We start from the raw sequence: 15,093 nt of genomic DNA, 5'->3' as shown, positions 1-15,093 counted from the left end.
TATTTCTATCTCCAGAAAAGTAACAGAATCCAAGTATACCTTCTAAAGGCTCAGCTACAGATTGCAGGCATGACCTGTCTACAACTGGACGTATAAGTCTTTACTATATGCCAAGCACTGTTATAGGTGCTGGCAATATAGCCATGAACAAAATGGACATAATCTGTGCTTCTGGGGCCTGCACTGGGGATGCATGGATAGGGGAGGAATGGAAAATCAAATATGCTGATAAATTCATAATGTCACATTATAATAATGTAAGAAGAGTGACGTGGGTAGACAGAATGGTACAAGACAGACCTTCTGAGGAAGTGTTATCTGTGTAGGGATCCATATCCAGCAATCCACCCAGATATCTGGAGACAGGGCACTGCTGGTAGAGGGAACAGTAAGTGCAAGGGCCCACAGCACAGGTGCATGGCACATACAGGTTGAAAAATCAAACCGTTACGAAATATAAACAAAGTTTCATTCTCTCCTGCCTCAAAATAAAAGATAGGAGTGTGCCTGAAAGTAGAAGGAAACACAGAAGCAAGAAAAACTTAAAGGATAAAGACAAAAAATAGAATATCAATAGAATATCCAATATAACTAGTTTTATTGAAATAGAAAATCTGAACAAACGACAAAAAGGATATAATACAGGAAAACTTCCCTGAAAGAACTGAATTGCAGATTCAGTCCTATATAGAGAGGACACACTCTATATAGGACATACATACATAAATAAAAACAACATCAAGTTATTCTATGGACTTCAGGTATGAAGAAATACCGGGGTGAAAAAAATCTCCTTGAAACAGGTGGAAAAGGGCTGTGCACAGTGGCTCACACCTGTAAATCCAAGTACTTTGGAGAGCTCAGGCAGGAAGACTGCTTGAGCCTAAGAGTTCGAGACCAGCCTGGGCAACACAGCAAGACCCTGTCTAAACAAAAAATAAAAAACTAGCTGGACATGGCAGTATATGCCTGTAGTCCTAGCTACTTGGGAGGCCGAGGCGGGAGGATCCAGGAGTTTGAGAGTGCAGTGAGCTATTAATACGATTGCACCATTGTACTCTTGCCTGGGTGCCAGAGTAAGACCCTGTCTCTATTTAACAAATAAAAATAAAATAAAATGGGGAACAAGGCCAGAAGACAATGAAACAATGGTTGTAATGTTTTGAAAGACAAAAAAACAACTCAAAAATACCACAGTTAGCTAACTGTAGAAAAATTAGACATTAACATATTATGAGCTTTTCTGCAGGGAGGGGAGAAGAGGGAGGGACGAAAAAAAATATCCAACAAAATCCAGTCAACCCAGTGTTGAATGAAAAAGCTGTGTTAAACAGCAGTACACTTTTACTCAGATATAATTCACATACCATACAATTAATTCATTTAAAGTGTACGTTTCAATGATTTCTAGTATATTCACAGATATAACCAAGAGATTAATCAAAATAAAATAGGTAGAGGTGGGTAAAAGAACCAGTGCATAGAATTCATCTAAATTTTTTAAATGTAAGAAAAAAACTGAGGACTTACATTCGCAGAAGAAAACTATAATAAATTTTTAACGACAAAAGCCAAAAAAATTGGGAGAGACAAAGGGTGAGAGGAGGTTAAAGGAAGTATAAATTCCCTCACGGTTCACTGTAGAGAGACAATGCCTCCTGTCTAAATTTGAAATGTGAATTTAAAACAAAACAAAACAACTGTCAGTCTAGTGGCTTTTATAATGTTGAAGAGCTCTCATAGGAATTAATATCCTTGGTGATGAAAAAAGATTTATCTGAAGCTCAGTAATAATTCCTTCAGGTTCAGTTTAGTTTTGTTATTGTTAAATTTCAGTAAAATTAAGGACAAGTACGGTGGCTCACACTTGTAATTCCAGCACTTTGGGAGGCCAAGGCGGGTGGGTTACTTGAGGTCAGAAGTTTGAGACCAGCCAGCCCCACATGGTGAAACCCTGTCTCTATCAAAAATATAAAAAATTAGCCAGTCATGGTGGTGTGTGCCTATAATCCCAACTACTTGGGAGGTTGAGGCAGGAGAATCGCTTGAACCCAGGAGGCGGAGATTGCAGTTAGCCGAGCTTGTGCCACTGCACTCCAGCCTCAGTGACAGGGCGAGACTCCACCTTTTAAAAAAAAAAAAATACAGTAAAATTAAATACTTTTTTAAAGCACAGAAAGTCTGATGCCTTCTTACACATTTCTATCTACATATGTGCACAGGGAGGTATCTAGAATGATGCTTTTCAACTGTTCACCCTGGTTGTTTGTGGCTGGTGGAATTTCAGGTGATTTGTTGCTTTCTGTTGCATTTCTCCGTATGGCCTGGATGTTTTATAGTGATCATGTATTACAGAAAAAGATAAAATTAAATTCTCTGCAGTTTTCCACATCTCATTCTCCCTTTATCCCTAATCAACCTGTCCATCTCTCCAAAATCTGGGTTCTCTTATTGGTGACAGGACAATCAAGAGTTTTATATTGCTTTGTTTTCCATTACTACACAAGGTTTAACGGAAGAGGGGTGATTTTTTTTTTCTTTGAGACAGAATTTCGCTCATCGCCCAGGCTGGAGTGCAGTGGCACGACCCTGGCTCACTGCAAGCTCCGTCTCCCGGGTTTACACCATTTTCCTGCCTCAGCCTCCTGAGTAGCTGGGACTACAGGCGCCTGCAACCACGCCCAGCTAATTTTTTGTATTTTTAGTAGAGACGGACGGGGTTTCACCGTGTTACCAGGGCGGTCTCAATCGCCTGACCTTGTGATCTGCCCGCCTCGACCTCCCAAAGGGCTGGGATTACAGGCATGAGCCACCGCGCCCGGTCAATCCAGTTAACTTTTAAATGTTGGAAATAAAGTTTAAAAATATGTTGTTTACACTTTTAAACTCAAAGTTTTAAATTTTACTTTTAACTCCCACTAACTCATTTTTAATATTAACTTTGACGCTTATTCAACTCCCTGATTCTAAACTTCATGAAGGTTTAACTTTTGCCCCTGTCCACTTGTCCAGCCTCATCTGCTTATATTTTCAGCTCCAGGGTTACCCAACTACTTGTGGTTTCCAGAACACACCATGTTGTTTCATACCTCTAGAGCTTTTCCACGTGATCTTCCCTCCCTCTAAAATGTGCTTCATTCCCACCTTACAAATATGATTCTGGGTGTCGGCTTCTCCAGGAAGCCTTCCTAATACCTTCCCCTCCCTCACCTTCAAAAGAGGGTCTTCCCTCTCTGCACCACCCGTCACCTTTCACTCCCTCTTCACTGGTGCTCCTAAGACCCTACCTATTCTGCAACCATTTGTGCAGCACTCCTGGACTATGAGGTCAGGAAGCATGCTACTCCCTCTTGGGAATGACGGATGCCTAGCTTATCAAGACACAAAAAATGTATATTCAATTTGTTTATTGATCCATGAACCAAGCTTTTCTAAGGTCTAGTCAAATATGTGTAAACATGTTTTCTATATTGTCCCCTTAATGTTCTTTAATGTTAAAATCTAGTCAATCTCTGAGACACACATAAAATAAGCCACCATTGTCTACTATACTATGGTACAATTGTTCCTCACCCCAAAGCAGCAGTCAGATCAATCAGAAGAAAAACACTGGAAACGGACATGGAGGACAGGAATGCAGGACAGAATCTATATTAAATGAGAAAGAGAAAAGATCCAAGGCTTTATTATGTTTTTCAGTCAGCTACTCTGAGCTCATATTGACATCAAGGGTGCAGAACGTACGAAAAGTCACTAAGAGAAAAAGTGAGTTACCAGGGTTTTGATTTAAATTAAAGAAATTAAAGATAACCCTCACTGCCTAGGGTAGCAGAAAAGCTAAAAACTGGCTCACACCTGTAATCCCGGCATTTTGGGAGGCCCAGGAGGGCAGATCACCAGGTCAAGACATGGAGACTATCCTGGCCAACATGGCGAAACCCCGTCTCTACTAAACATACAAAAATTTGCTGGGTGTGGTGGCACTGCCCGTAGTCCCAGATACTCGGGAGGCTGAGGCAGAAGAATCGCTTGAACCTGGGAGGTGCAGGTTGCAGTGAGCCGAGATTGCGCCACTGCACTCAGCCTGGCGACGGAGCAAGACCCTGTCTCAAAAAAAAAAAAACAGCTGAAAACACCACTGGATTCTGAGTATCAGGAGAGCCAGGCCCCGCCTAGTCTCTTTGTTGCTCTACTGTGGTGTCTGGCACACAGCTGCTGATCAATAAGTACTTACGGAAAATTATGAATGCTCAGCACCAGAAGAAATTCATGCAATCACCTGGGAGCATTAACAAAGGAGTAGCAATAGCTTCAGTGGAATCAGCAGCTAGATACAAAGTCTGATCAGGCTGTGTAGTTTGGATAAAGTGTGTAAGAAGATGGCAGTGTGCTAAAATTTCAGGTCACATGTCACCCAAATGTCTCTTCATAACTTAACCCCACTGAATAGTGGTATTTCCTATGTAAATCAACCAGTATTACTCTGTTTAGAAAACTGTTACCTAGACCAGGCACAGTGGCTCACACCCGTAATCACAGCACTTTGGGAGGCCGAGGTGGGCAGATCACCTGACGTCAGGAGTTTGAGACCAGCCTGGCCAACACAGTGAAACCCCATCTCTACTAAAAATACAAAAAATTAGCCAGGCATAGTGGCAGGCGCCTGTAATCCCAGCTACTCAGGAGGCTGAGGCAGGAGAATCGCTTGAGCCTGGGAGGCGGAGGTTACAGTGAGCCAAGATTGCACCATTGCACTCCAGCCTGGGCAGCAAGAGCAAAATTCCATCAAAAAAAAAGAAAAAACCTGTTACCTAGTCTTAAGTGAAGCAGATACACTGTTTCTTCTTATTGCCTATCTTCTTCCAGCAAAGTCATTTGGTCTTAGTGCACTATTTAACTTGAAATTAATTATATGTCTACAAATTATTTTATTTGAGAATATACAAATACTTATGTTAGAAAGTACGAGTATCCCTAATAGGAAAATCTGAACTCTGAAATGCTCCAAAATCCAAAATTTTGAGCACCAACATGATCCTCAAAGAAAATGCCTATTGAAGAATCTCAGATTTTGCATTTTTTTTGGATTAGATATACCCAACCAGTAAATATAAGGCAGATATTCTAAAATCCAAAAAATCGGAAATCCAAAATACTTCTCGTCCCAGGCATTTTGGATAAGAGATAGTCAAGCTTTATAATCAAACATAGGTCTTGGGTTTTACAATTCCTTCTTCTAACATGATAAAAACTGTCAAACCTGTTTTACAACACAAACTTAATGACACAGCATTCTAGGGAACACTGTTACAGTTATCTGGTTACTTTTTTTTTTTTTTTTTTTTTCTCTGAGATGGAGTCGCCTAGGCTACTGCACTGTCGCCTGGGCTAAAGTACAGTGGCATGATCTCGACTCACTGCAACCTCTGCCTCCCAGGTTCAAGCGATTCTCCTGCCTTAGCCTCCCAAGTAGCTGGGATTACAGGCACCCGCCACCACGCACAGCTAATTTTTTGTATTTTTAGTAAAGATGGGGTTTCACCATGTTGGCCAGGCTGGTCTCGAGCTCCTGACCTCGTGATTCACCCACCTCAGCCTCCCAAAGTGCTGGGATTACAGGCGTGAGTCACCGCACCCAGCCCAAAAATAATTGTCTATGCAAACCAAACTCCAAATAACTGCTGATCCTTCATGCAAACCAAACACACAATAAAGAAATGCCTTGATCAAACTCTACGTTCAAAGTCCAGGGGGAAAAATGCCAACAAAGAAAATAACATTCATCTAAGGGTCACTGTCCAAATTCTTTTCATTTTTATTCTTTTTGAGGTGGAATCTTGCTCTGTGGCCCAGGCTGGAGTGCAGTGGCGTGATCTCAGCTCACTGCAGCCTTGACCTCCCCAGGATCAGGTGATCCTCCCACCTCAGCCTCTGACTAGCTGTGAGTACAGATAGGCATGCATCACCATGCCCAGGTAATTTTTCTATATTTTTGTAGAGAGGGGCTTTCATCGTGTTGCCCAGGCTGATCTCAAACTCCTGGGCTCAAGTGATCCTCCTGCCTCTGTCTCCCAAACTGCTGGGATTACAAGCATGAACCACCACACCCAACTGTCTCCTCAAATCAGAATTTTGGATGATGGAAAAAAAAAAAAAAAACCGTCAGGCATATTTACATTGTCTTGGGTCATGGATAGAGTTTCCAGAAACGTAGCACTAAGACTAATCTAAACACCCATCTTTTTTCACGCAATTATTTTAACCAAAAATGCCACTCCTTACTTGCAAAAATCATTCCACTTACCTCTTAGAACACCTCACCTGTACCATGTGTTACTGAATATATGTCTCTGAACCCTCCTACGTCAGGAGCTCCTTGACAAGCTTAGTCTACCTCTATTCCCTCTTTTCCACACATTCTTCTTCACTGTCACCAGCCCAGTGCAAAGTTAGTTATACCTGCACTTTGTTCACTTTAGAAATATCCAGGACCTATTAGATATAATAATGCTTACTGAATGAACAGAGCTACAATGAGAGGGGCAAGTCATGGGTATGTCAAGGACAATCCTGGTGAGGAACCAAATATTTTAATTGTGCGATCCACGTTTGACAGGCATAGATGGCCACGGAACCCTAGCAGAGTTCCACAAATTTTACAACTGTTCTTCATTCTTTAGAAACCACCAGAATTGCTTTAAGCTTTCCATTCAAGATACCAGAATACACAACACTGCCTTAGTAACAACCTGAGATAGAAGAGTTATGTGACTATGATTTTTCAGGGCTAAATATTTAAAGATAAATGACTAAGACAAACTACTGCCCTCCTACACGTGAACACACACACGCAGGAAGAAAAAGTTGATTTTTGTTATTATTAAAGCAGAATTCTTCAGTGACCTTCTAAACAAATCTATTATACATTTTATTCTTGAAACATACCCTAGATTCACAAGGGCAACAGAAAAAAAAACTATCCTTGCCATTTCCTAAAAGATGTGATTCAGAAGATACTGTTGGCTTTTTTCTACAGACATATGTTGCCCAGTGGGATGTGACACTCCTCAGAGGTCTGAATCAGAAGGAAAAATGTGGAGAGGATAAGGTCAAAGCTGTTATGTACTAGCCTCGTATGGTAAAACACATTCGCAAAATCAGGGCAAAATACTCTGGCTCTAGCATCTACAGTTCAGTTTCTGCACATACACCTACACCAAGGCTCTGAGTGAGTGCACAGCCAGGAACATCTCAAGTCTGAAATCATTTAGCTCTAAGGGAAAGCAGACACACACACAAACACTGCACACATTCAAACTACTCTGACTTATGTTAAAAACAGAATTACCTTCAGAAAACACTTGTTAGTGTTCAACATTGCTCAGAATGAAACAAACAAACCAGGCTTCAAATACAACCATGGATCAAATGATGACTCTTGCGCTAAAGGTTATCATTATTACCAGTGAAAAGGATTAAATTACATTTAATTTACAATTCCAAAATTTAAGGCTGTTTTTCTACAAAACCAAACTTTGAAATACCGATTTAAAATATTTTGATAGCTACCCCTAAAATAATATGGCAGATAATTCTACTACATCTTGGTACATAAATATAAATTAGGACTGATTTGGGGAAACTTCTAGATTGCTATTTTAAGGCACAGGTAAGCAGGCAAGTTTAGAAATGGAAAAAAAAAAAAAAAAAAAACAGTTACTAATACATCTCTCTCTACGGCTATACCTCACTGCTGGCCTGATGTGGTTTGGCTGTGTCTTCACCCAAGTCTCATCTTGAGCTGTAGCTCCCACAATTCCCACGTGTCATGGGATCAACCTGGTAGAAGGTAACTTAATTATGGGGGCAGGTCTTTTCCATGTTGTTGCATGATAGTGAGTAAGTTTCATGAGATCTGTTTTAAAAACGGGAGTTTCAGGCCGGGCGCGGTGGCTCAAGCCTGTAATCCCAGCACTTTGGGAGGCCGAGACGGGCGGATCACGAGGTCAGAAGATCGAGACCATCCTGGCTAATACGGTGAAACCCTGTCTCTACTTAAAAATACAAAAAAAACTAGCCGGGCGACGAGGCGGGCGCCTGTGGTCCCAGCTACTCGGGAGGCTGAGGCAGGAGAATGGCGTAAACCCGGGAGGCGGAGCTTGCAGTGAGCTGAGATCCAGCCACTGCACTCCAGCCTGGGTGGCAGAGCGAGACTCCATCTCAAAAAAAAAAAAAAAAAAAAAAACGGGAGTTTCCCTGCCAAGCTTGCTCTCTTTGCCTGCTGCTATCCATGTATGATGCGATTTGCTCCTCCTTGCCTTCTGCATTGATTGTGAGGCCTCCCAAGCCACATGGAACTGTAAGTCCGTTAAACCCTTTTTCTTGTATAAATTACCCAGTCTGGGGTATGTCTTTATCAGCAATGTGAAAACGGACTAATAGATGACCCTTTTTTTAAAAAGTGAAAAATTAGCTGTGTGCGATGGCTCACGCCTGTAATCCCAGCACTTGGGGAAGCCGAGGCGGGCGGATCACTTGAGGCCAGTAGTTCAAGACAAGCCTGGCCAACATGGTGCAACCCCATCTCTACTAAAAACACAAAAAATTAGCCAGGAATGGTGGTGTGCACCTGTAATCACAGCTACTGAGGAGGCTGAGGAAGGAGAATTGCTTGAACCCAGGAGGCAGAGATTGCAGTGAACCAAGATACGCCACTGCACTCCAGCCTGGGTGACAGAAAGAGACTCCATCCCAAAAAGACAAAACAAAACAAGAATATTTCTTACCCAACTGGAAAGCACAGTGAAGGGAAGGTAGTGCTGAATGTTTTTTTTAGCAAGAGCAAAGCTGACCAAACCACAGAGCACTCACCCTCCCTCCCCTCCCCACATCCCCACTTGGGGTTCCCTTGGCTTGGATCCACTCTACTCATTTCCACCCACCATTTGCAGGATGTCTCTCTACAGCCATATGGACCAAGATGATGAGTCATCTGTCATCAGAATGCCTTTCTCGACCTTTCCACATTCAATCACCTTTAGCGCGCTCAACAGGCACATCCTCCGCAGAGCATGTGCCTGTGTAACATAAGGAGTCTAAAGCTGAACATAGGAACCAGGCATCCCTCGCACTCCACACCTTGCCAAATGGATTTATTCCAGAGCTTTAAAGAAAAGTCGCAACTGAAAAAGTGACCAGATGGGTTTTCAAGGAGAGAAATACTAACCAAATCACTTGGGAGACTGACGTACTTTACTAAAACAGGCCTATGATGTCAAAGAACTTCAGTTATTCAACCCTGAGAGGAAGTCATGGCAAAAACAAGCACCGAAAAGCTACAGAAAACATTCCATAACTGAAACTGACTTTTATTCTGCCTGGCTAAATACTTTTAGAGCTATTTTTGAAGTGGATACCTCAAATAGTCACCCCCACCCAAAAAACTTCAGGACCTGTACACTAGTCACAACAAATAATGACAAACACTCATATAGCACTTATATAGGGCAAGCACTCTTCTAAGCACTTTACATATATTTGCTCACTTTGCCCCTCTTTGCTAATTTGTGTTCCATGAGCAACCAGAGGCCCAAGGTCACACAGGCTGCCAGAAAGTGGCAGAGCGGGGATTCAAGTCAGGCAGTCTGACAGCACCGGGGTCCATGCTCTCAATTATTACACTAACCCTCTTTCCAGGGGAGTTTAACACAGACGATCCTTTTTAAACACAGATTTTTAAGTTCCCTAAAACTACACAAATTCATTTTGCAAGGTGAGAAGACTTACAATTTAAAAATTTAAACTAGGGAAATTACTGTTAGGTGGTGGCAAAGTCAAAGTTTATCAGTCATGATAAATATCTACACAAAAAGCATTGGGGGGTGCTACAGTTTGAATGTTCACTCCAAAACTCATGTTGAAATTTAATTGCCAATTTAAAGGTATTGGGAGGTGGGGCCTTTAAGAGATTATCAGGTCATGAGAGCTCTGCCCTCATGAATGAATTAACGGGTTGATTATCACAGGAGTGGGCTCCTGATAAAAGCATAAGTTTAACCCCTTATTCCCTCTCTTATGTGAGCCTTCTTATCATGTGTTGCCTTCCAACAACACAGCAAGAAGACTCTCAACAGTTGTGAGCACCATGGTCTTAGTCTTCCCTGCCTCTAGAACTGTGAGAAATAAATTTCCTTTCTTCATAGTACCCAACCTGAGGTATTCTGTTATAGCAGCACAAAACAGACTAAGACAAAAAATAGATACCAAGGAGTGGGGTTGCTTCCATAACAAATATCTAAAAATGTGGCCATAGCTTTGGAACTAGGTAATGGGTAGAGGCTGGAAGAATTTGGAGGAAGCGGCTAGTAACACCCTAGATTGCCATGAATGATGCATCAAGGGCAATTCTGGCAAGGGCTCAAAAGAAGAGAGGAGCTGTAGGGAAGGTCTGAATCTTCTTAGAAATTACTCAATGGGCCAGGCACGGTGGCTCACACCTGTAATCCCAGCACTTTGGGAGGCCGAGGCAGGCAGATCACCTGAGGTCAGGAGTTCAAGACCAGCCTGGCCAACATGGCAAAACCCTGTCTTTACTAAAAATACAAAACTTAGTTGGGCGTGGTGGCGCATGCCTATAGTCCCAGCTACTCGGGAGGCTGAGGCAAGAGAATTGCTTGAACCTGGGAGGTGGAGGTTGCAGTGAGCTGAGATCATGCCATGGCACACCGGCCTGGGCGACAGACTTCATCTCTCAAAAAAAAAAAAAGTTACTCAAGTGGTCATGACCAGAATATTGGTGGCAGCAATTGGACAGTAAAGGCCATTCTGATGAGGTCTCAGACAGAACCAGAAAAGAAGGTATTAGAAACTGGAGTAAAGGTTATTCTTGTTATACAGTTGCAAAGACCTTGACAAATTTTGTCCATGCCCTAGGGATTTATGGAGTGCAAAACTTAAGAGCAATGAATGAGGATATGTGGTGGAAGAAATACCTACGCAGTAAGGTTTTCAAGCTGCTGTGTGGTTACTTTTAATTGCATAAAATGAGATGTGAGAGCAAAGAGACGATCAAATACAGTTGACCACTGAACCATACGGGTTTGAACTCTGAGGGCACACTTGATACGAACATTTTTTCTTTTCTTTTGAAACAGGGTCGGCCGGGCGCGGTGGCTCAAGCCTGTAATCCCAGCACTTTGGGAGGCCGAGGCGGGCGGATCACAAGGTCAGGAGATCGAGACCCTCCTGGCGAACACGGTGAAACCCCGTCTCTACTAAAAATACAAAAACCAGAAGGGCGAGGTGGCGGGCGCCTGTAGTCCCAGCTACTCGGAGGCTGAGGCCGGAGAATGGCGGGAACCCGGGAGGCGGAGCTTGCAGTGAGCCGAGATCGCGCCACTGCACTCCAGCCTGGGCGACAGAGCCAGACTCCGTCTCAAAAAAAAAAAAAAGAAAGAAAGAAAGAAACAGGGTGTCACTCTGTCACCAGGCTGGAGTGCAGTGGTGTGATCATGCCTCACTGCTACCTCAACCTCTCAGGCTAAAGTGATTCTCCTACCTCAGCTCCCAAATAGCTGGGATTATAGGCACATGCCACCACACACGGCTAATTTTTGTAGAGATGAGGTTTTGCAATGTTGCCCAGGCTGGTCTCCTGGGCTCAAGTGATCTGCCTGCCTCAGCTTCCCCAAAGTGTTGGAATTACAGGTGTGAGCCACAACATCTGGCCAAGGATTTTTTCAATAAATACAGTCGGGCCTCCATATCACTGGGTTCCACATTTGCAATCAAATGCAATACAGTATTTGCAGTATGCAAAACCCTTGCACATGGAGGACTGACTTTTCGTACCCATGGGTTCCACAGGGGCCAACCGTGGAGCTTTAGTATATGTGGATTTTGGTATGAGGGAGTGGTCCTGGAACCAATCTCTTCCCACACCCCTTACCCTCAGCAGATACTGAGGGATAACCATATAGTTAAAAGAGAAGCAAAACAGAAGAATTTGGAAAATTCTCGGCATGGCCATGTTCAGAGTGGAAAAGCATGTTCAAGAGGGAATATTAAGTGTGTGGTCAAACCTATTGCTAAAGAGATTAGCATGGCTAGAAGAAAGCCAGGTGCTATCAATCAGGACAATGGAAGAAAGACCTAAAAGGCATTTCAGAGATCTTCCAGACTGCCCCTCCCATCACAGACCCAGAGCTCCAGGAGGGTAGAATGTTTCAGGAGATGGATAGCATTCCTTGGCCTCCTTAGCCATAATTCAAACAGCTTCAGCATGGCTCGAACTGCTCGGAAAGGGATAAGCCTTGGTGGCATCTCACAAAATGCAAGACCTACAGGGCATGGCTTCCTCTACCTAGATTTCAAAGAATGCCAGGCACTCTTTGAACGCAGAGCCATTGCAGACAGCCCCCATTAGGACAATGCCCAGTGGAACTGTGAGGTCAAGGCTGCCACAGAGTCCTCACTAGGGCAATGTCTAGTGAAGCCATGGCAGTGGGCCACTGTCAACACCCCAGAACTGTAAATCCACCAGTATACAACTCCAACCCATGAGAGCTGATGAGTGGACTGAGCCCAGCAAAGCCACAGCGGGTGGGGTTTCTGAGGCCCTGGGAGCCCAACTCCCATCCCAGTGTGCCCAGGAGGCAGAATATGGAGTCAACAGAAATTATTCCCCATCTTTAAGACTTAATGTCTCCCCTGTTGGATTTTGGACTTATCAGGGACCACCTGCCCCTTCTTGCCTATTTCTTCCTTTGGAATGGGAATGTCCATCATACACCTTCCTACCATAGCAATTAAATGACTTGCTTTGATTGCACAGGCTCACAGCTGAAGGGAATTTGTCTCAGAATTAATTGTACTTTATAAGTCTCACCTATGTCTGATTCAGCTTGCACTTTTGAGTTGATGCTAGACCAAGACTTTGGGGACTAATGGGATAGAATAAATGTATTTTGTATATGAGGAGGACATGAGTTGTTTTTGGTGGGGAGGTGGGTACGGGCAGAATGCTAAGGTTTAAATGTCCCCTCCAAAACTCATGTTGAAATGTAATTGGCAATGTAATAGGCCGGGCGCAGTGGCTCATGCCTGCAATCCCAGCACTTTGGGAGGCCGAGGCGGGCGGATCACAAGGTCAGGAGATCGAGACCACGGTGAAACCCCGTCTCTAATAAAAGTACAAAAAAAATTAGCCAGGCGCGGTGATGGGTGCCTATAGTCCCAGCTACTCAGGAGGCTAAGGCAGGAGAATGGCGTGAACCCAGGAGGTGCAGCTTGCAGTGAGCCGAGATTGCACCACTGCACTCCAGCCTAGGGGATAGAGCGAGACTCCGTCTCACAAAAAAAAAAAAAAATTAATTGGCAATGTAATGTTATGGGAAATGGAGCCTTTAAGAGGTAATTAGGTCATAATGGCTCTGCCCTCATGAATGAGTTAATGCTCTTATCACAGAAGTGGGTTCTAGATAAAACAATGGGCTCCTAATAAAAGGATAAGTTCAGCTCCCATTCCCTCTCAGAGGCATGCACTTCTTCCCCATTTGATGCCTTCTGACATGGGATGATGCAGCAAGAAGGCCCTCATCAGATGCTGACACCATGCTCTTGGACTTTCCAGCCTCTAGAACCATGAGAAATAAATTTCTTTTCTTTACAAATTGCCCAGCCCAAAGTACTTTGTTGTAGCAGCAGAAAACAGACTAAGAAAAGGGCTAACTTTTGTGAGTTAAAAGTAGAGTCTAGGCCGGGCGCGGTGGCTCAAGCCTGTAATCCCAGCACTTTGGGAGGCCGAGACGGGCGGATCACGAGGTCAGGAGATCCAGACCATCCTGGCTAACATGGTGAAACCCCGTCTCTACTAAAAATACAAAAAAATTAGCCGGGCGAGGTGGCGGGCGCCTGTAGTCCCAGCTACTTGGGAGACTGAGGCAGGAGAATGGCGTGAACCCGGGAGGCGGAGCTTGCAGTGAGCTGAGATCCGGCCACTGCACTCCACTCCAGCCGGGTGACAGAGCGAGACTCCGTCTCAAAAAAAAAAAAAAAAAAAAAAGTAGAGTCTAGAGAAATTAACATGCCTAGGTAAGTGTAGAGAGGGTCTTTCTTAGATGAAAGCTAAGAAACTCAAAAAGCCTGGAAGGCAATAAAAGAAAACCCTGGGGCTGTAGTACCTAACATCAGCCACAGCTCCTATCAATTCTTTCTCCTCAACCCACTCTCTTACGAATGGTGCCTCCCTTCCACCCCACTGCTATTATTGCTTAAACTCAGGCCTTTGACATCCCTTAGTCCAGTTATTCCAATGATCTTTGGTTTGTAGTCACAACTCTCCTCCATGCCCCAGCACCTAATCTCTCCTGTGCTGCTAACAGAATAGTCTTTCTGAGACAAATATGATCATATTACAGCCCTACTTAACAACTCTTCAGTGCTCCCTAAAGCCAACAAAATCCAGTTCCACCATCTTTATGCAAAATCAAAGGCTATCTACCCCAGGATTTCCTCTGCCAACCTCTGCTTGCTGGCTCAGAAAAAATACTAAGACAACTCATTCCCCTTTCACCCTGTTCACATTGTCCCTCTGCTGAAAAAAAAACTACCTTCCCTATCCCCACTCTTCTACCTGAGGGCCATCTATCTATTCATCACTTTCCATACAGTTGTTCCAGCCCCTCCTTCCACCAACAGAATAATTTTCTTCTTTGTGTCCTCAGAATACCACATATATAATGATTCTTTTATAGTGTCAGTAACAGTGTCTTCCTATTTACCAATAATGCTAAAATAAACCTCCTTGCATCTTTAGGCAGAAATCCAGAATGGAACTGCTGGATCAGAAAGTATATATAACGCTAACTGCTCTACAAAGGTTGCTCATTTGATACTTTCAACAATATTTGTTTCCTACACACTCAATCAAGGATTTTCCAATATTCTATCTCTGTTAATCTGACAGGTGAAAAATAGTAACTCATAATTGTATTTTGTGTGTCTTACGGGGAGTGAAAGAACCTCTGTTTGAAGAGGAGTTATACTCAGGATGACTTATGGAAACAAAAGGGCTGAAGCAATAACAGAAATTTA

The 15,093-nt window shown here is 43.4% G+C and overlaps 1 protein-coding gene across 5 annotated transcripts in view; it reads right to left on the bottom strand.

Annotated features, from left to right (window-relative positions):
* The window catches only part of AK4 (adenylate kinase 4), an 88,924-nt gene that overhangs the window by 27,763 nt on the left and 46,068 nt on the right, over positions 1-15,093 (bottom strand). The window lies entirely within an intron of this gene.

The sequence above is a fragment of the Trachypithecus francoisi genome, unplaced genomic scaffold (assembly GCF_009764315.1).
Source record: "Trachypithecus francoisi isolate TF-2019V2 unplaced genomic scaffold, Tfra_2.0 Lachesis_group12, whole genome shotgun sequence".
Lineage (NCBI taxonomy): Eukaryota > Metazoa > Chordata > Mammalia > Primates > Cercopithecidae > Trachypithecus > Trachypithecus francoisi.
The sequence above is the reverse complement of the archived record's forward strand: the minus strand, read 5'-3'. Positions and strand labels throughout refer to the sequence as shown.